We start from the raw sequence: 8,295 nt of genomic DNA on the forward strand, positions 1-8,295 counted from the left end.
TGAAATCCATCAAAATCTGGAAAAGGGCATATGAATTGTGAAATTGTAACTTGCCAAGGGCAGCAATAGAATTTTGAAAGTCAAACTTGTGATAAAAGTTGTTATGCTAGAAGCTGGTGGATGGCAAAAAAAACTGTGCTTAGTTTTAATGTTTCTGTTTATTTTCATTTCCCTAAATGCAAGTACTGCAGTAGAGGTAGATCAAAGTTGCTAGAATTTGACTCGAATAATACTATCCCTTTTATAAATGCAACACTTAACTTTTCAATTCAATGTTAATTCGGACAGTATCTTACATTTTTATAGAAAGCTCCATCAATTATGTAAACTGATAATACTATACCAGTCTATGAAGTTCCAGTCTCCCTCTAAATTACAGTTCAAGTGTTACATGTGAGGATCTGCTTGATTTTTAAACATGTTTTTGTTCTGACTATATTGAAAAGCTTTAAAATGTACTATGAAGATAACATGTAATATCTGAAAACAGATGCTTTTCCAGATTCATCATGTTAAAACCTTTTGTCATTTCATAATTTTGCAGCTGATCTCGTGTAAGTTAGGGCCTAACTCATGATTTTTGAGAAGTCATGGATGCAATTATTTATTACTTCTGTTTAATTTTTCTGTTCAGTAATTAACATGCGGTGTTATAAACTAGTATATAGTAATAAATATGTGTAAAAATAATTAAAGCAGAGCACTCATTCTCAAGAAACATATTGGAGAACATTCATGCAGGAATATTAATACAGGAAAAATAATGGTACTTTTATGTACAATTCTAGTTCCCCATGCATACTGCTGTACATGCATAAACTTAAACTGATAAATAGAAAGCTATTAGGTGTCCATTACTTAGTGCATCTTTGAGTCATTTCCTTTTGCTGTTGTAAACTTGATACACAATGTCAACCTAGGCACAAAAGAATGACTAGAGGGTGGAGTGCCTGAGCTCACTTGCTTTTGTTAGTGTAAGCTTTCCATTTATATTTTAGCATGGTTTGCCTTAACAAAATGTCCCAGAGAAACCAGGTTTGGATTTTTAAATAGAAATTGTATCCTACAGAGCAAAGACAAGTTTTATCACAAAGTATTTCCTAGTTTCTGATCAAATTCCCTTGTGATAGTCACCATAGCACAGGATGTCAAATGCGGAAATACTGCTACACTGAGAATTGTAATGAGGTGAATGCCTGCTCAGATCATGGCATCCTAGCAGGTTTCCCAAGAAAGATATATTTGGTTGGAAGTGAGGGCAAGGTGGATGTGGAGGCAAGGTCAGGGTGGGAAAGGAGGCTCCTAGGAGAAGAGCAGAAGAGATCTAGTGATGGTAGCTTGCAGAGCCAAGTCATGCAGTCAGCATGGGACATCATTTTTATTTAATATAATGAACTGTTTTCTGCAGACTGACTCGTGCAGGTGCTGGCTGATAACACAGGTGAGGGGGTAACACTAAGAATGTCATATAAAATGAAATAGAATATTCAATTGATTAAACTTCCTGGAAGAAAGATAAATTTGGTTTCTATTCAGGGCTCAATAAAATACGTCCCAGAACAATGTGCAATATTATGTTGTTACTACTCTTGAAGTTTCTTTGACCAAGTGACCTTAATCTGTGCTGAGCCCCTTCCTTGCTGCTAGCACCCTGCTAATTAGTTTGTAGCTAGCCTCAGTCTATTGCACTGCTGTAATGAAATGCTTGATAGATGTTGCTGTCTGTAAAATGGAAAAGAGACAATGCTTTCCAAACAGTGTATTGAAATGTTTAATTTATATTCAAAAGACCAACTTGAAATTTATAGATAAATAGATAAGATGATGAGGTTGCTTTGCTTTTGTTACCATTATTGTTTTGATTTATAGTGAGCAGGCTCAGTTATGTCCTAGAACTGTGGAAGGACAGCATATTAATACTTAATATGAGTAATATTCTTCATTACAAGTACATGTGATTTTTAATTGTGGTTAGAAGTTGTCCTGATTGTGACTAAGGTTTATGTCTGAACATGGCGAGGGAGGAGGAAAATATTCAGTGGTGAAAATGGGTTTTAACTGTAGTAAACCACACACATCTTGAAAATGGGCTGCATGATTTATCAGTTTCATAACAGGATTTCTGATTTTTTTGTGGCTACTAGCTTTAACTATATAAGGAAAGGTAAACATTATGCTAGACTTGTGATAGTGTGGTAGAAGCTAAAGCAGAACTAAAATGATTCACACTGGGAAGGTTAATACACAGTTCACAAAGATCACACCTATTACAATCCTGGGGGTTTCTGCAAATGCTGTTTTTCTAACAGTCTAAAGGGGACACTTGTTCTAGTATTTATTTACCAAAAAGTCATCTACATGAGTTTCCATTTCTCAGGGGAATTTCCTATTTTCCCCCTTCTCTTAACACTGTTTTTGCCTGTTCTTCTCTGTCCCTGAGCTTTGTGGTATATGGATTTTATCACTGGATGCAACAGTTGCTCATTTTTAAATCGAAATGTTAGTGATTATGTTACTCTGGCTTTTCATGCATATAATGAACTATGTAACTGAGACCTTGAGAAACCTTTGTATTTACACTAACAATTGCAATTCTTCAGCATTTAACATAAGCTGATTTCTTTCAGAAGGGATTTCATTACGCTTGCATAGTATTTGAGTGGTATGACTTAATGGACAGAGCCTGGAAGCTAGGAATAAAGCTGTTTTATTGATTACTAATGATATGACTTAGCTGTTGAAATTCTACAGATTCAGCTGATTCCAATTGAGGTTACTGGTATTCCTCACAGCTGAAAAACTTGTTTATGTTAAACATTAAGTCCTTACTTCTTTCTTACCTCTTCTGTAATCTTTCTTTCCCTGATGAAATCTTTTCGTTCAGAAATGAAACAAATATTTTAAAATATGTGACCATGAAAGTTACTTAGCTAGCGTAAAAAGTCATTTTGTTTTATGGTTTGAAGTATATTTATCTTCCTACTGTGCTTTCATTTTCCTTATGTGTTCAGCATTTATCCTTGCAGAGCTTGAATACCACGCTCATGCTTCTACTGAACTTTCACCAAGGCAAAGGTTGTGCATAATAAAAACAAGAGTTAGTGCTACTTCAACAGATTGATTTTATCCAACCTTTAGTTTGGAGCAGAGTTCTTTGACTGTTTATCATGTAAGAAGTTCTCTAAGGAAACTTCATTTTTGTTTCCGTGTCCTTGAATTTGTTGCCTATTGTGGCACCACTGCTTAATCTTTTGTATTGTATACTTTTATTCAGTTTTCCCTAATATATTAGAAAGTTTGTGTGTTATATTTGTTTTATATAAAGTACACAGCTTAGAGCACTTCTTTTCAAGGGTTTTATTAAGTGCAGTTCTTCTGTTTTCCCCAGACTGTGAAGATTTTGCTCCAGATTAAGGAGTTAGCGTTTTGCAGACAATATCTTACCAAGAGAACTATGAGAAAAAGCTTGTTTCTGTGTTTGCAATGCTGTGTATTACCTTTGTGTATTACCTTTGTGTATTACCTTTGCGTTTTGAGGAAAATCTACTTGTCACTGATGAGAGCATTATGCCTATAGCTTTCATACAAAAGCAACTTGCAAACAGGCGCAAGTATGGACTGCATTGGGGGAATACATTAATTTGGCTTCCACTCTTGGTTACTAATGAAAGTGATATTACAGCAACCAGCATGTTCCAAGTTGATATATTTCTAAACATCAGGAAATGCAGAAAAAGCAGTAACTCAGTGATGTGTATTCTTTTATGTCATCTTAGTATCCCAATTTCACAAAGGAATTCACTATATTAGAATGCTTTAGGCCTGCTCTTGTATTCATTAATACCACAGAGTTTGTAAACAAGTATTTGTAAAGCAATGAGGGAAGGAAAAGCTGAATGGTAGTTTCTACTCTGGTATGGAACTTAGAAGATTAGCATTTACTTCCCTCCTTTACTTCTGGTCTGTGGAACAAGGATGGGGTAAAGGAATATTGGGTCTCTGCAGAAGTGAAGCTGCAGCAATTGCAGTGGGAGGTTCTCTCCCACCTTCTGCACTAGACCAGAGCATCGCTAGTGCAGATGGAATGCAAGATAATAAACTTCTAATAAACCTAGACTCAACATGCCCAGGTAACAATTTTGAGAGTTTTTATATGTCTGGCTAAATCTGGGTTCATTTTGGATGAGCAGGCATCATTTTGCCAATACATACGGGCCAGACACATTTTCAAGTCCCTGTTCAAAGACCCAGAGAGGGTTAAGCATTTCCAGTACTTTACTGGAAACAGCTGAAAATTCTAGAGCATTTAGAATACTAATTAATCAACAAAATCAGAATCAAGTCTCACAGCATTCAAGATAATCAACTTGGGCAGTATTCAGCCCAAATTATTTAATTTATTTAAAATGTAAGCAATTGAAAATGTAGTGTTTCAGGAAAGGTGTTACTATGAACTCTACATGTAGCTTTTTTTTTTTTTAATCACTTTCTTAGATGTGGTCCTTCTATAGTAGGTGAGTTTTCCATTGGTGTGTTTTATTGCTTGTGCTGAATGCAACAATACAAAGCACAGGCAGGCTGAGATCCTCTTGAATGATGCATGTGAAGGAAACTATGGGAAACTGATACTATTGATGAATTTGCATGGCTATTTGGTGTACTCAGCAATCAAAGGCAGCTGGAGGCATTTTGTTTGGAAGAAACGATTACTTTTCAAAGTAATCTGATATTTGCTTCATAATAGTACAATATGCTCTTGATCCTGAATTAAGTCTTGTGAAATTGTCCTGTTAACTGAAATTATGCAATACTTGCACCACTGAATTCAGATAGACTTATGACCAGTCTAATTTAAAATGAGATGTTTTAACCTGTTTTATTGCTTATTCCTGAGTCACCCATGTTTATCGTAGAGGGATAGTGGAAAATGTTGATTTTTTTATTATTCTTAAGGTATATCTTAAAGTATGATTTTTTTTTTTATTGTCACCATTTAAATTGCAGTAATTGCCAAATGCTTTTGATGGCTATAAATATATGTAGTCTTAGTATAAGCCCAGGTTGAAAAATACAGCCTCTGGCTCTTTGGGGTGGTAAGGTTGCAAAAACAAAACTGATACAAAACTGGGTGGAAGAGCTGGCACTTCCAGAGGGCTGTGCTGCCATTCAGAGGGACCTGGACAGGTTGGAGAGTTGGGCAGAGAGAAACCTCATGAGGTTCAATAAGGGAAAGCGCAGGGTCCTGTACCTGGGAAGGAATAACCCCAGGCACCAGTACAGATTAGGGGATGACCTGCTGGAAAGTGGCCCTCTGGAGAGGGACTGGGGAGTTCTGAGCCAGCAATGTGCCCTTGTAGCCAAGAAGGCCAACGAGATCCCAGCCTGCATAAGGAGTGTGGCCAGCAGGTCGAGGGAGGGGATCCTACCCCTCTCCTCAGCTCTGGTGAGGCTGCACCTGGAGTATTGAGTGCAGTTCTGGGCTCTCCAGGACAAGAGGGACGGAGAACTTCCAGAGAGGGTCTAGTGTAGAGTGAGCAAGATGATGAAGGGGCTGGAGCATCTATCGCATGAGGAAAGACTAAGTGAGCTGGGCCTGTTTAGCCTGGAGAAGATTGAGAGGGGATCTGATCAACATGCACAAATACCTGAGGGGTGAATGTAGGGAGGATGGGGCCAAACTCTTCTTGGTGGTGGTCAGTGACAGGACATGGGGTAATGGCTACAAATTGAAACACAGGAAGTTCCACCTCCATATGAGAACTTGTTTACTGTGAGGGTGACAGAGCCCTGGAACGGGCTGCCCAGAGAGGTTGTGGAGTCTCCTTCTCTGGAGATCTTCCAAACCCGCCTGGACACCACCCTGTGCCACGTGCTCCAGGTGTCCCTGATTGCGCAGCGGGGTTGGACTAGATGATCTCTAGGGGTCCCTTCCAATCTCGACCATTCTGTGATTCTGTGTCTCAGTTTGGCCATGTGGTATTTGAAGAACTCTTGATCTGTTGTAATTCTTATTATACTGCGTATTATTATGATACAGTGAAATATGAAATGTTTTTTCAACTATTTCTAACTGTACCATGTGTATCTTAGCTATTCACTGAGTCTTCCTTCAAATATTGTTGGTTGTGTAATGACTGGCTATATTTATTTCCTTCCTTTATAAAATCCAGTCCTGGTTATACATTGTCATATAGGCATGCTAGATTGTCTTATCCTACTTTTGGAGGATGGTATGTATAATCTAAAGCTCTTCCACTTTAAATAACAGGATGTGTTATTCTCCTCTACTAACATCTCCCTAAGTCTCTTTTCACTGATAAGAGGAAGGTTAACTATCTTTCATATCCTACACTAATGTAAACTACAGTATCAAAGATTATAAAATCACTTGACCCTATTGATTCTTCATTCTGTGATCAAGATCAAAAGTGTTTGAGCAATAAAAGAATCGTGTTCATGGCTGATACAAGAGTTTTATGTACCTGCAGTGAAACATCTAAAATAATTCATCCTTTCATGTTGTTAAAAGATCTGTTTAGTTGGCACATAATCATGTTTATATTTGGAGTTTGAAAATTACAAGTTTGGAAAAAAAAGTTTAGCAGGTGCTATATCATCTTGAAAAGACTCTGAAAGCTTGTGTGTGTGTGTACTTTGTATACCAATGTTCCATTTTTTTAGCAGTTTTTATAATCTGCATGCCTTTTCACTAATGTTTTCCTCAGTTTCAATGTAGCTCTTCTGATCTCACTGAGTAACGAGTATCTTATGCATAGCCTTATTATTCCTTTTTATGTCTCATTACCTTATAATGTATCCCTTCCCATTAGGGGATGATAGAACCCCTGGTTCAAGTTGATGAGAATTTGAAGGGGATTAATCCATCTCCTTATGAGGAAGAATCCTGCCTGGATGCCACCGTGTGCAATGTGCTCTAGGTGTCCCTGCTGGAGCAGGGGGGTTGGACTAGATGGTCTCTAGAGGTCCCTTCCAACCTCAACCGTTCCGTGATTCTGTAATGATGTGCGAACCTGTCCCCACCATACATTCATTTACAAAATCTCATGTGGGAATGTTAGGAGTTAATGATGTTGTGTGTGTTTTGTATTTGTTCCCCCTCTGCCCCGCGTAAACCCCTAAATCAGCTTGACAATCACAGTCTAATAAAGAGAGGTACACCATAGCCTGTTACAATTACATGCTGTAATTGTAGGTAGTAGATACCGATACCAATACCTGGTTCTTGACACAAATGGAGTAATGCTTATGTACAACTTGTATTAGATAATGACTGCCAGGCTAGGATAATTAGGAACAACAGATTTAAGGATGCTGCAGGGACAGAGTGGTATTTGCACCTGAACTAGAAGAGGGGTGTGTGTAAAGCCAGACAAAAAGAGAAGTAACAAAAGAAAATAGGCTCTTGATTTGACATTTGTAATGTCCCTTCCGGTTGCAAAAGCAGCTTCAGCATGAGAAGGCGGCAAATAGAAATTGAAAAGAAGAGCTGGAAAATAAATTTAGTTGCCTGCAGGGATTTTGGATGGCAAGGATGCCAAGCAAGCACCGGGCTTGCTTGCTGATTCACTGCTGTTTTTTTGACAGCTTTGATAATGGGTCAGAAAAGGGGCAGGAACTGCTGTTTGGCCTCCTCTCTTTCTGCTTGGCCATTGCTCAGACAGGGACAGTCCTCCACACACAAAGAAACATCCTGATGGCATCAGTCACTGCTGATGTTTTATCTGTCTTAATGTCCTGTGTGGAACATTTCCAGGAAACTCCACTGGATTGTCTTTAGACACAGAAGGCCTTCTGGGTGCAGAAGACAGGCTAGGGATGCATGACTGCTGTCAGTTTATGTTAAGCATATTGGCCAGGATTAAAAAAGAGGATCAAGGGTCCTTTCTCAGCATGAAAACAGTGTTTGTACTTCCTCTAACCTAGAGCAGCAGAAGATACTTTAACGTAAGCACAGGCTACAGAAGATCTTAGTGTCATGTGGACACTGCCAGGGCACAGGGAAATACGTGCTTTGTAAATTAACATCTTTTTCAGGGGATGGTTGTAGTTCCAATAGATGTGCCAATAGATGTGAACTTTTTAAAGTTTTAAATCACATGGGAATTGCCTGCAGACTTTGAATTGCCTTTGGATCATGGTTTGTATATTGCAGTTATCTGAAACTTCTGGCATTTTTAGGTATTTTCTTTGGTTGTTCAAGCTAGATCTTTCCCAAACACTGAAAATATAATTGCAGCACTTTCAACATTTAATTGACCAACTGATTTACCCTGT

This window comes from Tinamus guttatus, unplaced genomic scaffold, assembly GCF_059628265.1.
Source record: "Tinamus guttatus ecotype Peru unplaced genomic scaffold, ASM5962826v1 Tinamus_guttatus_pri_ptg000311l, whole genome shotgun sequence".
NCBI classification, from domain to species: domain Eukaryota; kingdom Metazoa; phylum Chordata; class Aves; order Tinamiformes; family Tinamidae; genus Tinamus; species Tinamus guttatus.